This window comes from Bufo gargarizans, chromosome 6 (assembly GCF_014858855.1).
Source record: "Bufo gargarizans isolate SCDJY-AF-19 chromosome 6, ASM1485885v1, whole genome shotgun sequence".
Lineage (NCBI taxonomy): Eukaryota > Metazoa > Chordata > Amphibia > Anura > Bufonidae > Bufo > Bufo gargarizans.
This window is the reverse complement of record NC_058085.1, coordinates 301,581,037-301,603,297: the sequence shown is the minus strand read 5'-3', so window position 1 is coordinate 301,603,297 and position 22,261 is coordinate 301,581,037.

Here is a 22,261-nt window from a genome sequence, read left to right as displayed (position 1 = left end):
TAAACTACTGTACGGGCACACGGTAGGGCATAGAAGGAAAGGTGCACAGTGTGGTTTTTGGAAGGCAGATTTTGCTGGACTGGTTTATTTACACTATGTCCAATTTGAAGCCTCCATGAAGCACAATAGAGTAGAAACTCCATAAAAGTGACTCCATCTAAGAAACTACACCCCTCAATATATTTAAAACTGATTTTACAAACGTTGTTAACCCTTTACGTGTTCCTCAAGAGTTATTGGCAAATAGAGATGAAATTTCAGAATTTCTATTTTTGGGCAAATTTTCCATTTTAATCTATTTTAACAGTAACAGTAACAAAGCAAGGGTTAACAGCCAAGGCAGATTTTGCTGGACTGGCTTATTTACACCATGTCCCATTTGAAGCCCCCCTGATGCACCCCTAGAGTCGAAACTCCATAAAAGTGACCCCATTTTGGAAACTATGGGATAAGGTGGCAGTTTTGTTGGGACTATTTTTAGTGTACATATGATTTTTGGTTGCTTTATATTACATTTTTGTGTGTCAAGGTTACCAAAAATTGAAATTCAGAAAATTGCCATAAACTGTTGAGGAACACTTAAAAGGTTAACAACGTTTGTAAAATCAGTTTTGAATACCTTGAGGGGTGTAGTTTCTTAGATAGGGATACTTTTATGGAGTTTCTACTCTAGGGGTGCATCAGGGGGTTCTTCAAATGGGACATGGTGCCAGAAAAAAGGCCATCAAAATCTGCCAGAAACCATACGGCGTTTCTTTCCTTCTGCGCCCTGTTGCCTTGGCTGTTAACCCTTGCTTTGTTACTGGAAAAACGGTTTAAAATTGAAAATTAGCTTTGTTACTGGAAAAACGGTTTGAAATGGAAAAATTTTGACCGTGTTCATCTGAGGGGTTAGGTCATGGGGTATTTTTACAGAGCAGATTTTTACAGGCACGTTGACCGGAGTCCAGCCACCGGCCCTAACCAGAAAGGAGCCCAGGTGTTGAGCAATGATGTGTTGGTCGTACAGGCTCGTTTGCTCCACCATAAGATTCACAAAGTGGTCACTGAAAAAAAGACTAAAATAGTTATATTTAGTGAAGCCCACTGTGGGAATCTGGATTCCTGCTTGGCCAACAAAATCAGAAATAACAGGCTCAAAATACTCTGGGGTAACCCAGACAAGTTCACCGGTAGGGGGCTCAGGTGGACTTATCTGATGGGCCGGAAAACTAGAACGAGCCCCAGAACTGCTCGTACTAGTGTGGGCCACAGGGTCCCTGGCATGGCTGTCCCCTTGCTCCGCCTGGTGGCATCTCTGCCGCTTTGGGGGCTCATCATTATTGCTAGATGATGAGGAGGACGAGAGGAAAGTAGGGTCATCTTCGTCAGTGATGGCCAGTTTGCAGTGTTCGTCCTGGACACATGCGGGCTGCCATCTTAACTCACAAGTCCGGCGATGCACTCTTACCTGTGCCTGTGCCGTGAGCTGGTCTAAAATCAAATGCGGTCACCGGGAGCAGGCAGTTCCGAGAACAGCCGCCGGGGGCCTTCATCGGGCTGTTCTCAGAACTGCCTGCTCCTGGTGACCGCATTTGTTTCACTAGGACTCTCGGATTCGGAAGCAAGCTGGGCGTATGCCTCCTTGGCCGAGAACATCCGGCAGGCCATAGGGGAGTGTGTGTGCTTGAGTAGAAAACTTTATTCAGTGTGCGTGTGTGTGGGGGACGGGTGTTCACGGACTTTGCCCTACACCTAACAGAAAAAAACAAAAAACATTAAAAATGTTAGAAAATCCCAAAAAGCTGATCAGCGGTGGGGTGGGCGATGTGCTAACAGTGGCCACACGCTGAGTGCCCCAAAAAAATTTATGTGTGGGGGCAGAGGGGCAAGCTGCAGCACCCCTGGGGGTCTAGGGTCAAACAGCTGAGAGCTGTGGACTCCAGACACACAATCCGGGTGCTAAACTGCAATAAAAAAAAAACACCAGTTGCAATTAATTAATTATTTCAATAGCGTTTGTCCCTCTATCTAGCTGCAGTATCGCAGCAGAACCGCACACAACTGCTCACAATACAAATGCACTATAATATACTTTCTATGTTAGAAAGTATATTATAAGTATATCACACCACTCAGGATGTCACACCTATCGATAGCACACCTATACCAGTCCTTAAAGGGAATGTTGTGGCCTTATTAGCTAGTGTTTGGTGCGAATAACAGCCTGTCCCTGCTCCAGACGGCAACCTCTCCCTACACTTGCAAAAAACAGAATGTAAAATGGCTGCCAGATCGGATTTATTCATTTATAGGGTAGGGGGTGTGTCCATGTGCTGAAACGTCTTAATCGGCTGTCCTCTCCCACCTTATGGATCTGTCATGGGTCGAAGTTTGTCGCAAATAAATATGGCAAGTGCAAATATCACAATATGTTTGCATGTTTGGCGAATTGCTAACAAGCAAAGTTTGCCGTGAGATGACCGTCGGGCGAACCGCAAGGCCATCTCTACTAATGGGGAATCATGGTTCGATTACACTTACCACATCCAAGCAAGGCATCAATCGCACAAATGACCTCTTAGGTTTAATTAGGTGAGGGCCTGCAGGTGAGCTGACTCTGTAAAAGATTTTAGGTGCGGGCCTTCAGTTGAGCTGACCCTGTAAACGATTTTTGGTGTGGGCCTGCTGGTGAACTGACCCTGTAAAACATTGTAGGAGAGGGACTGCTGGTGAGCAGACTATCTAAAAAATTATATGCTAGGGCCTACTGGTAAGCTGACTCTGTAAAAGATTTGAGGTGCGGGCCTGCTGGTGAGCTGACCCTGTAAAAGATTTTAGGTGCGGGCCTTTCTGGTGGGCTGACCCTGAAAAAGATTGTAGGCGAGGGCCTGCTGGTGAGCTGACCCTCTAAAAGGTTGTAGGTGAGGGCCTGCAGGTGAGCTGACCCTCTAAATCATTATATGTGAGGGCCTTCAGGTGTGCTGACCCTGTAAAACATTATATGTGAGGGCCTGCTGGTGAGCTGACCCTCTAAAAAATAAATTTTGAGGGCCTGCTGGTAAACTGACCCTGTAAAACATTATATGCGAGGGCCTACTGGTGAGCTGGCCCCCCTAAAAATTACATGCAAGGTCCTGCTTGTGAGCTGACCTTGTAAAATATTGTAGGTGAGGGCCTGCTGGTGAGCTGACCCTCTAAAAAATTATATACAAGGGCCTGCAGCTCAGCTGATCCTGTAAAACATTATATGTGAATGGCATATATGTGAGGGCATTATATGCAACAAATAAGCATATTGATATGATGGAAGAGGAGTTTGTTTGTGGTGGAAGGGGTGAATGGGTATACATTGTATTAAGTACATTATAAATAACACATTTAAAGTGCCTTTATGTTTATCAGTTTTCCTCTGGTGGAGTCGAGAAGTCATGGTCTATCCTGGCCTTGTTTATTTTTATTAGAGTCAATCTGTGAGCATTTTCAGTTGACATGCAGATACGCTTATCTGTTATAATGCCACCAGCAGCACTAAATACCCGCTCAGACAAAACGCTGGCGGCAGGGCAGGCCAGCACCTCCAAGGTGTAGAGCGCCAGTTTGTGCCACGTGTCCAGCTTGGAAACTCAGTAGTTGTAAGGCACAGAGGGATCATTGAGTATGCTGACACGGTCTGCTACGTACTCCTTCAACATCTTCCAAAAATTTTCCATACTTGTGACACTAGGCCACGCATCAGGGTGAGGGTGCTGGTGGGGTGTCATGAAACTGTTCCAGGCTTTGGAGAGTGTGGCCCTGCCTCTGTTAGAACTGCTGTGTGTTCCCCTTGTCTCCCATCCTCGGTTGGCCAAGGAACTATGGACTCTGCCGCCAGAGTTGTCAGCTGGAAATTTTTGGAGCAATTTTTCAACAAGGATCTTCTGGTATTGCATCGTTTTGCTTGTTCTCTCCACCAGAGGAATGAGAGATGAGAAGTTCTCTTTGTAGCAGGGGTCGAGAAGGGTGAACACCCAGTAATCCGTGTTGTCTAAAATGAGTATAACGAGCGGGTCACGGGAAAGGCAGCCTAACATGAATTAATAGTGATCTGATTGAATGATAGCCCAGTAACCAATGAGATTCAGCCACCTGACCTATTTAAGGCATTACTCTCACCAGACCAACCAGTACCCCTTGAAAAAGCTGTATGTGAAACGTGCGTTGGGGAGTGGACCGGTGGTGTTGCTGCACGGTATATTTGAATCGAGTGGTCAGTACTTTTCGTCTTATGTGCTGGTTATAACTCTATTTATCCTACTGCTTCAGCTATGACAAATGTGGAGTGTATTATCATGTTCACCTTGTGGCAAATGCTGATAAACAATGCATGTAGGTAACTTATGGTAGTTTATGAACCATAGTTTTTGGATACCACATATCCTTTAATCGATGACCAATCGGAAATGTTTATGCACATGCACTTTATTTATATTTATGTACCGGCAGTTCACCATCGGTCCCCTTGGTTTTTAATATGTATTGTAACCTGTGTCAATTGTTTTTGTGTGACCAGTGCTGATCATGTGTCCTCTTGTGATTTTCTAATAAATTATGCGACTTTTGGACTATTCTAGTATTACTAGTTTTATTTGCATTAGACTTGTCTCACTCCTTTTGGTTGGTTATATAACATGAATTCAGCCATGTGTGCCTAAGTAAAAATAGGCAAGACTTTGCTGTCGTCATCAGGAGGATCACTCTCAATCTCCTCATCCCCTTCCTCCTCTTCTGCCCTCCTATGCTGTACAAATAGAATTAACCTTGGGGAACCTTGACAACATTGTTTTCTCTTATTTATTAGCGTTACTATCAACCAGGGGTCACCTCCGCCAGAGATCTCCATGGACTCCATAATTTCAGAAACTTATCATGAGTCCTATTTATCAATCAGGTAATCTCTTCAAATCTACATCTATATAGCTTTCCATTCAGATATGGAGGGAGGGTTTGTGTCTAGCCAATGTAGAGGAATTATCATCTTGGCTGCTGCCAGAAGATGTGATACTAGATTATTTTTGGATGGGGCATATTCAGGTGAGGGAAGGGACAGGGCTACCATCTCTAATTGTTAGTTTCTGAATTGTAGCTTCTACTTCTCCCCAAAAAGCTTTTATCCGAGGGCAGTCCCACCAAATATGTGACAAAGTACCTATTTCTCCTCCACACCTCCAGCACTCCCTCGCATCAGGCAGACCTCTCCTGAAGAGGAAATCAGGGGTTCTGTACCATCTTGTTAGCATTTTGAAATGGTTTTCCTGTAGACGAGTACAGGCAGAGAATCCATGCGAGTTTGCTAGTACTTTTTTGACTTTTTTTGTTTAGAACTTTGTTCCACTCTCTGAGATATAGGGGTTTCGATGGTTCAGCCTCCTACCAATGGATAGAGTTTTGCAACTTTCCTTCCTGCAGGGATTGGTGAGTAGAACAATTTCTCAAAGTCAGTCAGGGACCTTTGGAGGGGGTACTGCTCTTTCAATTCTCCGCACACAGCTCTGATATGGGATTTCATAAGAAAAAACCCAGGCGAGTCTACAATCTTACGTGGGAGTGTTTCAAGTATGGAAGATTCTACCTCAGGAGTGATCTTATTAAGTCTAGTTGATGTTAGGTGAGACCATAGCTGCGGTTTATCTCTGTTGCTTTTATTAAGGAGATCAGGGGAGATGGGGTAGGTGCCAGAGTTTTGCTCATTTCTCTCCAGACTTCTCAGAGCCCTCTGAGCATGGGATCTACAGTCACGGCATTGACCTGCACTATATCTGCAGATAGCATGTCCATCTGGTTGTCTTTTAGGGTCAACTAGAAAAATAAAGAAAAGAAAAATAAAGAATAGGAGTAAAAGATCAAGAAAAATATGGAGAGTAGTGTAGCTAACCGGTTACTGGGTATGAAGCCAGTAAATAAATTCTGTCATATAGGGCATAAGCCGTGGTGTATGTAGACAGCAGGGGGGGTAAAACAAGAAAACTTTTGGCCTGGTCACGTCTCTCAGGCATCACAGTTATCAGTGATAAAACTCTTTCCTGGTGACCTGTATGCATCTAGTTATTGTCAAGCCCTGAGGAGCTAATGTGAGAAGTATTAGGGGAAGGGGAAGGGGGAGGGGGGAGGAAAGGAGGAGGAGGAAAAAGGGGGGGACTTGACAGGCATTGTACTGTATGTATTATTGATATCAAAGAAAAAAAATTTATGCAGGTGCACATTGCTATGGCGAAATACAAATACAAATGCAAAAACACAAATGTAATTGCACTCTGCAGCCAGCACTCTGCCCTGCCTCTATGCTGGATGTTGAATGAGGCATTGGTGTACATTTTGGCCAAAGCGTAATAAGCCACTCACCACGTCAAGGTCGCCTCCATGAGTGGTCCCTAACACTAGTTCCTACCTGTTATGGGCCATGACAGCCACACAAAGTCCAGGGAGTGCAGGTACAGCATGCACGCCAAGCACACTCTGCTTTTAACCCCGTCCAGTGCCATTACAGCTTTCATCGGATCCAGGGATGCAAGTACCAACATGTATTCTGAGCCCACTATATACTTCTCCTGGAGCCAAATGTCTACTGGTAGGTGCTATATAAGCAGACTCAGTTTTATACTGACTTTAAAACCAGCCTTCAGGGCAGACTAACTGGTCAGGGGTGCATGACTGCATGGAGATCGCCACGCCTCCAATATATACTACAAATAAAAAAAATGTGGGGGGTTCAGTCAGCACAGCCCTGTATGCAGGTGCACATTGCTATGGCGAAATACAGATACAAATGCAAAAACACAAATGCAATCGCACTCTGCAACCAGCACTCTGCCCTGCCTCTATGCTGGATGTGAATGAGGCATTTGTGTACATTTTGGCCAAAGCGTAATAAGCCACTCACCACGTCAAGGTCGCCTCCATGAGTGGTCCCTAACACTAGTTCCTACCTGTTATGGGCCATGGGCAGCCACACAAAGTCCAGGGAACGCAGGTACAGCATTCACGCCAAGCACACTCTGCTTTTAACCCCGTCCGGTGCCATTACAGCTTTCATCGGATCCAGGGATGCAAGTACCAACATGCATGCTGTGCCCACTATATACTCCTCCTGGAGCCAAATGGCTACTGGTAGGTGCTATATAAGCAGACTCAGTTTTATACTGACTTTAAAACCAGCCTCCAGGGCAGACTAACTGGTCAGGTGTGCATGACTGCATGGAGATCGCCACGCCTCCAATATATACTACAAAGAAAAAGAATGTGGGGGGTTCAGTCAGCACAGCCCTGTATGCAGGTGCACATTGCTATGGCGAAATACAGATACAAACCCAAAAACACAAATGCAATCGCACTCTGCAACCAGCACTCTGCCCTGCCTCTATGCTGGATGTTAAATGAGGCATTGGTGTACATTTTGGCCAAAGCGTAATAAGCCACTCACCACGTCTAGTATATATTGGAGGCGTGGCGATCTCCATGCAGTCATGCACACCTGACCAGTTAGTCTGCCCTGGAGGCTGGTTTTAAAGTCAGTATAAAACTGAGTCTGCTTATATAGCACCTACCAGTAGCCATTTGGCTCCAAGAGAAGTATATAGTGGGCTCAGCATGCATGTTGGTACTTGCATCCCTGGGACCACTCATAGAGGCGACCTTGACGTGGTGAGTGGCTTTTTACGCTTTGGCCAAAATGTACACCAATGCCTCATTCAACATCCAGCATAGAGTCAGGGCAGAGTGCTGGTTGCAGAGTGCTATTGCATTTGTGTTTTTGTGTTTATTATTGATATCCGCATACATTTTTGACATTAATTTGCAGGTGAAAAGCAAAAAACATAGAATGTGTTGCGCTGGAGCACATCCTCACCCAAGAGTCACATACTCAGTCCCAAGGAAGGACTAGGTCTAATTAGAGTGCATCTAGACTCCTAGGCAATGACACGCTAAATGCATTAACAGGAATTTCGTCATACAGCATAAATTGCAGATGTAGTTTCACATAGAAGTATACTGTTGCATAGAAGAATGCTCGATTATCCTTCATGTGAATCCACATGTATGCAGTCACTTATTACATATAAAGATCAACATATTGGTGCTTAACCTTTACATATCTGGTCCAACAGGAAGGTGATGGGAGCTTATACCTCAACTTAGTGTTATCTAAGTTTTACTCTATCTAGCAGATGGACATCAGAATGATGAGTACATGAAACATCTAATCAATATAACTTGAACATGAACAAGGTGTAAGGAGCACCAGAGAACTGATCCATAGGTGATGGTGGTGCGAGTCCCAAGGATGTATGTTGACTCAGTTACAAGTCACCAAGAATGTGGGTAAAACATGTCTAGAGCGTCCCAGGGTGTTCATTTTGACATGACCCACTTAAGGCCTCAATAATACTGCACCGTGTCACCGACCAGGGTGCCTTCATATTGGAGGGTCCGCAACTCCTATCAGGTGTTTAGACGCTTTGCTGGACTTGGCCCGCTGGACTCTTCTCCAGGATTCTACTTGCGGTAAGGCCGGGAGTGCTGCCGGGTTGGTCACAGGCAACCACGAGGGAATATCGATGGGCTGTATACCAATGCGCTCCCACGCACCCTCTAGGTCTTCCGGTACATGTATGGTAATACGTTTCCCATTTTTAAGAACTGACAGACTAAAGGGATACATCCAAGTATATGGGATCTTTTGTGCCCTTAAAGCGTCTAGCAGAGGCTTCAGTATGCACCTCTTCGCGAGCGTTGAAGAGGCGCATTACATGTCCAAGAGGAGCGTTTACATGTCCTTGTAAAGAGCAATATCTGCACCCTCATACAGAATCCGACCTTTAGTGCATGCTGCCTCCATGACATGTGTCGTGTCTATAAATGATAGTAGGCTGCAGACTACATCCCTTGGCCTCTCATTTGGCTTCGGCTGGGGTCTCAGCACTCTGTGTATGTGCTCTATTATGATAGATTCAGTAGAGTCCGGACCTAGCAAGTCTGCAAAGATTTCTGTGGCTACTTTGCGAAGTGATTCCGCAGCCAGGGACTCAGGTAGGCCTTTTATTTGGATATTGCGTCTCCTGCTGCGGTTCTCTTGATCCTCCAGCAATAGAAAAGCTCTGTTGAGCTCGGCGGCATGTCCATTCAAGCATTCCGCTACTCCTGAGGCGTGTGATTGCAGCTTCAACTCCTTGGCCGATTTGGGAAATTTCCGTTTTAATATCCGCCAGCTCTGTGAGCACCAGTCTCAGGGCTTTGTCTAAAGCTTGACCAAGCACTTTAGTGAGGAATGATTTGAATACAGGTGTTGGGTCTTGCGTTCAGCTGCACCACATCTCTCACTGTCTGCCTCTGAGTCATCAGCTTCCGCTTCAGCTTCGCGTGGCGCCGCCATTTTGGCATTGGCTCCCGGTGAATGCGAGCTTCTCTTTTTGAGAAATTTCTGGATGTCCTGCTGACCTTTATGTGATCTCGGCGTGTCCGGGGGTTCTAGCCCTTTGTCTCTCCCGTATTTTACCATTATTGCACAGGTCACCGCTGTTTAAAAGGCTGTAGATGCTGGGACGTGGAGGAGCAGCTCTTTCACACAGCCATCCACGCCAACGGCCAGGCTCCGCCAAATCGGGGTAAGTTTTGAGAAACTGCTGAACCACTAAGTTTAAGACATGAGCTAGGCGTGGGATGTGTCTGAGCTTGCTGAGCTCCAAAGCCGCCACCAAGTTACGGCCATTGTCAGACACAACCATGCCAGGTTGTAGGTTGAGTGGCGAGAGCCACAGCTCAGTCTGGTCTCTTATCTCCTGCCACAGCTCTGCGGTGGTGTTCTGTTTGTCCCCTAAGCAAATCAGCTTCAGCACGTCCTGTTGCCGCTACCCCACTGCAGTGCTACACTGCTTCCAGCTACCGACTGATGATTGACTGGTGCTGCACGTGGATAATTCAGAGGCGGAAGTGGAGGCGGAGGAGGAGAAGTGGGGGTTGGAGCCACTAACGTAGGTGTTGGTGGAAACCCTGATCAACGTAGGGCCCATAATCCTTGGCGTTGGTAGCACCTGTGCCATCCCAGGGTACGACTAGCTCCCGGCCTTGTCCATATGTCCGTGGTTAAGTGGACGTTCCCAATAACTGCATTGGTCGGGGCACGTGTGATGTTATGGGACACATGTTGGTCTAAGGCGGGCACGGCCCACCTTGAAAAATGGTGGCAGCTGGGGACTGCATAACGCGGGATGTCCGCCAATATTGGGCTGCTTTCCGCCTCAGTGTCCACAAGCCTAAATGGCAACATTTTCAGGGCCAGTAATTTGGAAAGCCGCGCATTTAGTGCTATGGCCTGTGGGTGGGTGGGTATTTATGCTTGCGTTCAAATGCCTTGGGTAAGGACATTTGTCCTGCTGGGACACAGAAGTGGATGTGATTGCTGATGGTGCTTGCAAAGGTCCAGATTCAGGGCGGGAGACATCCGGGCCAACATCTTGGACGGGATTTTCCAGCACTTAACACAAGGGAAGAGGAGGCAGTGGTGTGACCCGCAGACACAGATTGTGGACACAGGCATTCGGCCCACCTATAACGGTGCTTTGATGTCATGAGGTGGATCATTCTGGTGGTGATGAGGTTGCTGGTGTTCACACCCCTGCTTATTTTTGTATGGCACAGGTTGAAAATTTCAATTCTTTTTACGTTCAAACTTTAATCAATAAAGTGCCATACTGAGGGACACCTATCCCTTGGCAAGGTAGATTTCTGCAAGGTGGTGCTCCGTGGAACAGTTGTTGGCCTGTTCGGTGGTTCCCACTTTCTACCTTTTACCACCGCACTGCCTCTTCCAGCCTGTTGCAGTGATACAGATTCCTCCCCCTCTGTACTGCTGTCCTCCCTCGGCTTTCCACCTTCCCAGGTTGGGTCAGTGACTTCATCGTCCACCACCTCCTCTTCCACTTCCTCACTCTGCTCATCCTCCTGACTTGTTGACCTAACCACAACCTCAGTGATTTTTGGGATGTGCACACTTTATACTGGAGATGTGGCACAGCTAATCTCAGTGTCTGCAGCGGACATCATCTATTAAAAAATTACACTGGATTTAACAGATATTTTTGGGATGTGCACTCTTTACACTGGAGATGTGGCACAGCTAATCTCAGTGTTCACAACGGACACCATGTATTGAAAAATTACACTGGTTGTCACAGATATTTTTTGGAAGCGCATACTTTACACAGGAGATGTGGCGCGGATAATTTAACTGTCTGCAGCAGACATTGTCTATTGAAAAAGTACACTGGATGTCACTAATATTTAAGGGATGCGCACACTTTACACAGGAGATGTGGCGGGGATAATTTAACTGTCCGCAGCGGACAGCGTCTATGGAAAAAATACACTGGCTGTCACTGATATTTTAGGGATGCACACACTTTACACAGGAGATGTGGCGCGGATAATCTCATTGTCCGCAGCGGACACTATCTATTAAAAAAGTACACTGGATGTCACAGATATTTTTGGGATGTGCACACTTTAAACTGGAGATGTGGCACAGCTAATCTCAGTGTTCACAGAGGGCACCCTCTATTGAAAAAGTACACTGGATATCACAGATATTTTTTAGAAGCGCACACTTTACACAGGAGATGTGGCGCGGATAATTTAACTGTCTGCAGCGGACACTGTCTACGGAAAAAGTACACTGGATGTCACTGATATTTTAGGGATGCGCACACTTTAAACTGGAGATGTGGCGTGGATAATTTCAGTGTCTGCAGTGGACACCGTCTATTGAAAAAGTACACTGGATGTGACTGACATTTTAGGGATGCACACACTTAATACTGGAGATGTGGTGCGGATAATTTAACTGTCAGCAGCGGACACTGTCTACGGAAAAAGTACACTGGATGTCACTGATATTTTATGGATGTGCAAACATTACACTGGAGATGAAGCACATTTAATATCAGTGTCCACAGTGGACACCGTCTATTGAAAAAGTACACTGGATGTCACAGATATTTTTTGGATGTGCACACTTTACACTGGAGATGTGGTGCATCTAATCTCACTGTCCACAGCGGACACCGTCTTTTGAAAAAGTACACTGGACGTCACAGATATTTTTTGGAAGCGCACACATTACACAGTAGATGTGGCGCAGATAATTTATCTGTCCGCAGCGGACATCGTCTACGGAAAAAGTACACTGGATGTCACTGATATTTTAGGGATGCGCACACTTTAAACTGGAGATGTGGCGTGGATAATTTCAGTGTCTGCAGCGGACACCGTCTATTGAAAAAGTACACTGGATGTGACTGACATTTTAGGGATGCACACACTTAACACTGGAGATGTGGTGCGGATAATTTAACTGTCAGCAGCGGACACTGTCTACGGAAAAAGTACACTGGATGTCACTGATATTTTACGGATGTGCAAACATTACACTGGAGATGAAGCACATTTAATATCAGTGTCCACAGTGGACACCGTCTATTGAAAAAGTACACTGGATGTCACAGATATTTTTTGGATAGGCACACTTTACACTGGAGATGTGGTGCATCTAATCTCACTGTCCACAGCGGACACCGTCTTTTGAAAAAGTACACTGGACGTCACAGATATTTTTGGGAAGTGCACACATTACACAGTAGATGTGGCGCGGATAATTTATCTATCCGCAGCGGACATCGTATACGGAAAAAGTACACTGGATGTCACTGGTATTTTTGGGATGTGCACACTTTACACAGGAGATGTGGCACGGATAATTTACCTGTCCGCAGCGGACACCGTCTACGGTAAAAGTACACTGGATGTCACTGACAGTTTAGGGATGCACACACTTTACACAGGAGATGTGGCACGGATAATTTAACTGTCCGCAGTGGCCTATTAGACGCTATTTAGCACAGGGAGCGCTAAAAATATATATTGCTGCTGTCACACACAATAGTCCTGAAAAGTTTTTCTAATAAAAATCTTCCAATAACACTCCCTACACTGTCTTTCCCTTTCTTTACTCAGCTCTCCCTGACTAAAACTGAGCCAAATACACGTTTCATCGGGTGCTTTATAGCACCCGGTGATGCGTTCCGGCCAGTTAATCAATGTAATGCCAGTAGGAAACATGGCTACTGGCTTTACAGTGCGTGCAAGTACCTCCCTGCATGTTTATTGGCTGCGTAGCAGGGGAGGAGACTCGAGCATTGCGCTCGAGCACATGCGGTACTCGCCCGCATGCTCGATCAACACTAGTTCTGAACCAAACTTATATAAAAATTTGGTGAACCTGAACTGAACTGAATCTTGAGTAATTCGCTTATCTTTCATTAGCAATATGATTTTTTCACATTTTTTATTTAGTGTCCTTTTACACTGATCATGCATGATAACTTCAAGGTATTCTACAGTTTAAAACTATATTTTATTAGTATCGCAATGGTTAGATTAAAAAAATTATAATAAAATCAGACATTATACTGTACATGACAATCTCTTTCTAACTAAGCTAGAACCAGCCCTGTACCTCACATGGATCCAGAGCTCTGCCTATGCATTGCTCCAGGTGGTCTGCTAGATTATTTAATCATGTTAGCCCAGCGAACATGTTCTTTCTACTGCAAACCTCTCACTGCAACTGTCATAACTTTTAACAATAATTAAGAGTGGTGGCAGTTTGATGAAGCAAAGCATGTGTGTCCACCTCAGCAAAGTGGGCATAGAAAAAAGGAAAAGAACAGATGGCGCCATATGGATAGATTTTATTGAATAACGCAATGGCTATACAAAATTTTTAATTACATGCTATCAGAAAAGTTTTCAGATCCAGGTGCTGGTTTAAGATATGTTGAATATTTTTCATGTGATAAAGAAAATAATCGTATGTAGCTTTGTCAATAATTAGTTATCAATATTATATTATACTCTATATAAGTGTGTTACTTAACAACTTTCAGACTGGGCCATTTCCTCCCTTCCTGACCAAGCCTAATTTAGCAAATTTGACATGTGTCACTTTATGTGATAATAACTTTGAAATGCTTTTACTTATTCAAGCAATTCTGAGAATGTTTCCTCGTGATATATTGTACATCATGTTCATGGTAAATTTGAGTCAATATGTCTTACTTTTTTTTTATAAAAAAAATCCCCAAATTATTGAAAATTTTGAAAAAAAATCTCTGCTTTTAAGAGAGTGGTACATCATAAAATACTTATTAATTAACATTCACCATACTGTATGTCTATTATATGTTGGCATCATTTTGTTGATGTGAATTTATTGCTTTAGGATGTTAGAAGGTTTACAATTTTAGATGCAATTTTTTAAATTGTCAAGAAAATCTCAAAAATCAACTTTTTTTAAGGGCCATTTCAGTTCTGAAGTCACTTTGAGAAGATGACATAATAGAAACCACCCATAAATTACCTAATTTTAGAAACTACACCCCTCAAACTATTCAAAACTGCTTTAAAAAAAAGTTGTTAACCCATTTAGTATTCCACATGAATTAAGGCAAAATGGAGCTAAAATGTCAAAAGATTTTCCATTTTAATCCATTTTTTCCTGTAATACTTCAAGGGTTAACAACAAAACAAACCTCAATATTTATTACGCAGATTAAGCAATTTTCAGAAACACCTCATATGTAGTCGTAAACTGCGGTACACTACATTTTTTGTAGTTTTTATATAGATATGTTTGGAGGTACATGAATTCCATATTTAAATGTGCCTGATTTTCGACAACAGGCAACATTTAGGTGCACCTGTGAGGCCTGGGCCTTATCAGTCAGTCTTGGGTGGGACTCACAGCCTCCTCCCTCCTCCCATTGCAACCATGGCTGCATGCTGGAGGTAACTGGGAGTTTGCTGTGAGTCGGAACTTGCGCTCCTGTAATTCGCCCACTGTTTGAGGGTTTAGTGTCATGGTCTTACCTCCTTGCTGTTCCCTTCGTTTGACATGTGCTGGCGGCCATCTTGGTTTCTGGGTTTTCTTGTAGCCTCCCACCCTGCGGCTCCTCCTTCCCACTGGGAGGAGCTGGATGCCTAGCTCATATATATAGGAGGTCTGTGGCTTCAGTTCCTTGCTTGGTCCTCCTGTGTTCACATGCTTCCAAGACTGCTGCTGCTTCTGGTTCCTGATCCTGGCCTCGTCTGACTACCCCGTTGGTTCCTGATTCCGGCTTCGTCTGACTACCCCGTTGGTTCCTGATTCCGGCTTCGTCTGACTACCCCGTTGGTTCCTGTTCCTGGCTTCGTCTGACTACCCTTCTGGTTCCTGACCTCTGTCTCCGCAAGACCCTGCTTCGGTTTAGCCATCCGTTCGGACTTTGCTTACGGCTTGCTCTTCAATAAAACCTTCTTATTTTCCACTTATCTCTTGTTGTACGTCTGGTTCATGGTTCCTTGACATTAGGACCAAGCCATGAATTCTGACGGTACAGGGCCACCCTCGCTACCTACGCTGGTTGCCAGACTTGATCAGCAGGATCACCTGTTGGGTCGATTCGCTGTGGCGTTGCAAACCCTGCTTGAACGCACGGCTCATTTAGCTTCCGTTGCCGATGGGTCGGTTGTCGCTCCTGGGCCCGCTCCTACTGCCGCTCCGGTTGTTGCGCCAGAGTCTACCCTGACACCTGTTGCTGCGCCTGTGGTGTTTCAGGGTATGACCGGTTCTGCCCCCCTTCCACAGCGCTTTGCGGGAGAGCCAACTCAGTGCCGAGGTTTCCTTAACCAGGTGGGCATTTACTTCGAGTTGCTGCCACATGCCTTTCCTACTGAGAGATCAAGGGTGGGCTTCTTGATCTCGCTGCTCTCGGACAAGGCCTTAGCCTGGGCCAGCCCTTTATGGGAGAACAACAATCCGGTGGTTGCCGAGTTTTCCGGTTTTGTTGCTTCTCTTCGGAAGGTATTCGATGTGCCGGCTCGTGCTGCCTCTGCTGCGAAGCTCCTTATGTCCATCAGACAGGGTTCACGATCCGTAGCTGAATACGCCATTGAGTTTCGTACCCTGGCAGCAGAGGTGGGCTGGAATAATGAGGCTCTGGTCGCTGCTTTCTCTCATGGTCTCTCGGATGCCTTGAAGGATGAGGTTGCAGCTAAGGACCTACCAGTGGAGCTCGAGTCTCTTATTTCTTTCCTGATTTTGATTGACACCAGACTCAGGGAGAGACCTTCCTTTAAGGAGAGCCTGCGGAGGTCTCCTAACAGATTGGCGCCTACGTTTGCTGTCCCACCCGTGCCTCCCTCTCCTCCCACGCCTCCTGGGGATGACTTGTCTGGGGGTGAACCCATGCAGCGGGGGTTTGCTCGCCTGTCTGAGGGGGAGAGGGTACTCCGGAGACGCGAGGGCCGATGCATGTACTGTGGTCTCGGTGGGCATTTTCGGTTGGCATGTCCGAACCGTCCGGGAGAACGCTCGCACCTGAGGTCCTGTCGGGGGCAGATCTTGGGTGGAGTCTCCTCATCCCCGGTTTCCCGTGTTGACAAACCACTGATCACGGTTGTCCTCTCCTGGGTCGGGGGCTCGGTGACGACCCAGGCGTTGGTGGACTCTGGTGCTGGTGGTTTGTTCATTGATAGAGTGTTCGTTGCCGCCAATTCCATTCCTCTGCAGCCTCGAGGTTCCCCACTGGCTCTTGAGGCGATAGACGGCAGACCCCTTCTGCCGCCACACGTGACTCATGAGACCCTTCCAGTGGGGATAGCCATTGGTGCCGTTCACAGAGAGTCGGTCTGTCTCCAGGTTATTTCGTCTCCACACTACTCGGTGGTCTTGGGGTACCCCTGGCTCCAGAAGCATAATCCGACTTTCGATTGGAGATCGGTCGAGATCCTCTCGTGGTCACCGCAGTGTGGGGCTAGTTGCATCCATGGGCCTGTCAAGTTGCTGTGTACTTCCTCGGACTCTCTGTTGCCTCCTGAATACGAAGAGTACCGGGATGTATTCGATAAGGTGCGCGCGGTTGCCCTACCTCCGCACCGCCCATACGATTGTGCCATAGAGTTACAATCCGGTGCCGTTCCTCCTCGTGGCAAAGTCTATCCACTGTCGGTAGCGGAGAATGAGGCCATGGAGGAGTACGTGAGGGAGGCGCTTTCACGCGGACACATTCGCAAATCCTCGTCCCCGGCAGGGGCTGGATTTTTCTTTGTGAAAAAGAAGGGCGGCGAGTTGAGGCCTTGCATCGATTACAGGGGTCTCAATCGCATCACGATCAAGAACGCTTACCCGATACCCTTGATTTCCGAGCTGTTCGATCGCCTCAAAGGGGCCACGGTCTTTACCAAACTCGACCTGAGGGCGGCATATAACCTGGTAAGGATCAAGGCGGGCGATGAGTGGAAGACCGCGTTTAACACCAGGACCGGTCATTATGAATCCTTGGTTATGCCCTTTGGGTTGTGCAATGCGCCCGCAGTCTTCCAGGAATTCATCAACGATGTTTTCCGTGACCTGTTGCAGCAGTGTGTGGTGGTCTATTTGGATGACATCTTGGTATATTCTGCATCCATGGAGGCCCACATTCTGGATGTCAGACGAGTGTTGCAACGCTTACGAGAGAACAAGCTGTTCGGTAAGCTTGAGAAATGCGAATTTCACCGATCCCAGGTAACCTTCTTAGGTTACATCATTTCCGCTGAGGGGTTCTCCATGGATCCTGAGAAGGTTTCGGCTGTCTTACAGTGGCCCCAGCCCAGTGGGCTTCGTGCCCTGCAGCGCTTTTTGGGCTTCGCCAATTATTATCGGAAGTTCATCAGGGACTTTTCCATGCTAGCCAAGCCTCTCACGGATCTGACCAGGAAGGGCAGTAATCCTCAGGTCTGGCCGCTCGAGGCCATCCGAGCTTTTGAGGCTCTAAAGTCCGCCTTTGTGTCGGCTCCGATTCTGTCGCATCCCAACCCTGGGTTGCCTTTTGTCCTCGAGGTGGACGCGTCTGAGACGGGAGTAGGCGCCCTCCTGTCTCAGCGTAGAACACCAGAGGGTCCTCTGCTTCCTTGTGGGTTTTACTCCCGGAAACTGTCTTCCGCGGAGTGCAACTATCAGATTGGTGACAGGGAGTTATTGGCCATCGTGCAGGCCCTTAAAGAATGGAGGCACTTGCTCGAGGGCTCGGTGGTTCCGGTTCTCATCCTGACGGACCACAAGAATCTGACCTACCTCTCTGAGGCCAAGAGATTGACACCACGTCAGGCCAGATGGGCTCTGTTCTTGTCACGTTTTAATTACGTGGTCTCCTACCTACCCGGCTCCAAGAACATCAGAGCGGATGCCTTATCACGGCAGTACTCCGAGCTGTCCGGGGAGGAGTCGATTCCGACTACGGTCATACCCCCGAATCAGATCCTGGCCGCTATTCGCACCAGCCTGACTTCTCCTCTGGGTGAGCAGATTTTGGCGGCTCAATCTGGTGCTCCCTCTGGGAGACCCAACGGCAGATGTTTTGTGCCTGAGGAGTTGCGCACTCGGTTGTTGCGAACCTACCATAACTCCAAGGCCGCGGGGCACCCTGGAAAGAATCAGCTGTCCTGGGCGGTTTCACGTCTGTTCTGGTGGCCTTCTCTACGTTCCGACATCGCCGCATATGTAGCGGCATGCTCCGTTTGTGCCCAGAGTAAGTCCCCTCGGCACCTTCCGTTGGGCCTTTTGCAACCCATAGCCACCGGGGAGCGTCCATGGTCACACCTGGGGATGGATTTCATTGTGGACCTCCCTGCATCCCGAGGCCATACGGTCATTCTCATGATTGTGGATCGGTTTTCCAAAATGTGCCACTGTGTTCCTCTCAAGAAGTTACCCTCTGCACAAGAGTTGGCCTCGATTTTTGCCAGGGAGGTCTTCCGGTTGCACGGTTTGCCCAAGGAGATTGTGTCGGATCGGGGGAGTCAGTTTGTGTCCAGGTTCTGGCGCGCCTTTTGCTCCCAGTTGGGGATTCATCTCTCTTTCTCCTCGGCCTACCACCCTCAGTCCAATGGGGCCGCAGAACGATCCAATCAGGCCTTGGAGCAATTCCTTCGTTGCTATGTCTCCGATCACCAAGACAATTGGGTTGACCTCCTGCCTTGGGCTGAGTTTGCCAGGAACACGGCGGTGAACTCTTCCTCTGGGACGTCTCCCTTCATGGTCAATTATGGGTTCCAACCTGCCGTGTTACCGGAGGTATTCTCTCCCCAGGATATTCCGGCTGTGGAGGATCACCTTTCCGTCCTACGTGCTTCTTGGGTACAGATCCAGAGGTCCCTTGAGGTCTCTGCGCAGCGCCAGAAACTCCAGGCTGATCGCAGACGAGCGCCCGCTCCTTCCTACCAGGTCGGAGACCGCGTATGGTTGTCCACCCGCAACCTCAACCTTCGAGTGCCCACTCCCAAGCTGGCGCCTCGCTTTGTTGGTCCCTTCCGAGTGCTTCGCAGGGTAAACCCGGTAGCCTATGCCCTTGCGCTTCCTCCTGGCATGCGGATCTCCAACGTGTTTCATGTCTCCCTGTTGAAGCCACTGGTGTGTAATCGTTTCACTTCCTCGATTCCTCGGCCTCGTCCGGTCCAAGTGGGCAATCGTGAGGAGTATGAGGTGAGCAATATCCTGGACTCACGCCTGGTCCGCGGCCGGGTGCAGTTTTTGGTCCATTGGCGTGGTTATGGTCCAGAGGAGCGTTCCTGGGTTCCCTCCGCAGATGTCCATGCTCCTGTCTTGCTCCGAGCCTTCCACGCACGCTTCCCTCAGAAACCGTTCCTTACTCCGCGGAGGAGGGGCCCTTGAGGGGGAGGTACTGTCATGGTCTTACCTCCTTGCTGTTCCCTTCGTTTGACATGTGCTGGCGGCCATCTTGGTTTCTGGGTTTTCTTGTAGCCTCCCACCCTGCGGCTCCTCCTTCCCACTGGGAGGAGCTGGATGCCTAGCTCATATATATAGGAGGTCTGTGGCTTCAGTTCCTTGCTTGGTCCTCCTGTGTTCACATGCTTCCAAGACTGCTGCTGCTTCTGGTTCCTGATCCTGGCCTCGTCTGACTACCCCGTTGGTTCCTGATTCCGGCTTCGTCTGACTACCCCGTTGGTTCCTGATTCCGGCTTCGTCTGACTACCCCGTTGGTTCCTGTTCCTGGCTTCGTCTGACTACCCTTCTGGTTCCTGACCTCTGTCTCCGCAAGACCCTGCTTCGGTTTAGCCATCCGTTCGGACTTTGCTTACGGCTTGCTCTTCAATAAAACCTTCTTATTTTCCACTTATCTCTTGTTGTACGTCTGGTTCATGGTTCCTTGACATTTAGGCAGACTTGTTTGTTTGCATCCAAAGTAGTGCACCTTCTTTATTAATGTTTATTTCACATAGCTATTTAAAGCCACACATTTTTCTATCTTGTATAGGATGTCTTTTGTGGTACTTGTGGTCAGCTGCGGGAATCCTCCACTATATGCATTTTTGCTGCATTTTTTGCAACGGGCCACAAGTGCAGGATCTGCTCCCCTAGGTATAGATGCACAACTGCATATGCACTACTGCATATTGGGTTGAGCACTTCCTGCCTTTTGATACCAAACCATTTTTTGTAGTTTGTATCTAACTACAGTTGCAAGAAAAAGTATGTGAACCCTTTGGAATGATATAGATTTCTGCACAAATTGGTCATACAATGTGATCTGATCTTCATCTAAGTCACAACAATAGACAATCACAGTCTGATTAAACTAATAACACACAAAGAATTAAATGTTACCATGTTTTTATTGAACACACCATGTAAACATTCACAGTGCAGGTGGAAAAAGTATATGAACCCCCTAGACTAATTACATCTCCAAGAGCTAATTGGAGTGAGGTGTCAGCCAACTGGAGTCCAATCAATGAGATGAGATTGGAGGTGTTGGTTACAGCTGCCCTGCCCTATAAAAACACACACCAGTTCTTGGTTTGATTTTCACAAGAAGCATTGCCTGATGTGAATGATTCCTCTCACAAAAGAGCTCTCAGAAGACCTACGATTAAGAATTGTTGACTTGCATAAAGCTGGAAAGGGTTATAAAAGTATCTCCAAAAGCCTTGCTGTTCACCAGTCCACAGTAAGACAAATTGTCTATAAATGGAGAAAGTCCAACACTGCTGCTACTCTCCCTAGGAGTGGCTGTCCTGTAAAGATGACTGCAAGAGCACAGCGCAGACTGCTCAATGAGGTGAAGGAGAATCCTGGAGTGTCGGCTAAAGACTTACAAAAGCTTCTGGCATATGCTAGCATCCCTGTTAGTGAATCTACGATACGTAAAACACTAAACAAGAATGGATTTTGTGGGAGGATACCACAGAGGAAGCCACTGCTGTCCCAATAAAACATTGCTGCACGTTTACAGTTTGCACAAGAGCACCTGGATGTTCCACAGCAGATATGAAAATATATTCTGTGGACAGATGAAACAAAAGTTGAGTTGATTGGAAGAAACACGCAACACTATGTGTGGAGAAAAAGAGGCACAGTACACCAACATCAAAACCTCATCCCAACTGTGAAGTATGTGGTGGGGGCATCATGGTTTGGGGCTGCTTTGCTGCGTCAGGGCCTGGACAGATTGTTATAATCGAAGAAAAAATGAATTCCCAAGTTTATCAACAATTTTGCAGGAGAACTTAAGGCCATATGTCCACCAGCTGAAGCACAACAGAAGATGGGTGTTGCAACAGAACAACGACCCAAAGCATACAAGTAAATCAACAGCAGAATGGCTTAAACAGAAGAAAAAACGCCTTCTGGAGCGGCCCAGTCAGTCCTGACCTCAACCCGATTGAGATGCTATGACATGACCTCAAGAAAGTGATTTACACCAGTCATCCCAAGAATATTGCTGAACTGCAACAGTTCTGTAAAGAGGAATGGTCAAGAATTACTCCTGACCATTGTGCACGTCTGATCTGCAACTACAGGAAACGTTTGGTTGAAGTTATTGCTGCCAAAGGAGGTTCAACCAGTTATTAAATCCAAGGGTTCACATACTTTTTCCACCTGCACTGTGAATGTTTACATGGTGTGTTCAATAAAAACATGGTAACATTTAATTATTTGTGTGTTATTAGTTTAAGCAAACTGTGATTGTCTATTGTTGTGACTTAGATGAAGATCAGATCACATTTTATGACCAAATCGGCAAGAAATCTATATCATTCCAAAGGGTTCATATACTTTTTCTTGCAACTGTAAATATATCCCTAAACTCATCCTGCCAGATGGCTGGCTTGTGTCAGTAATGGGTGTCTGCCAGAGAACTGGCTTGCATGT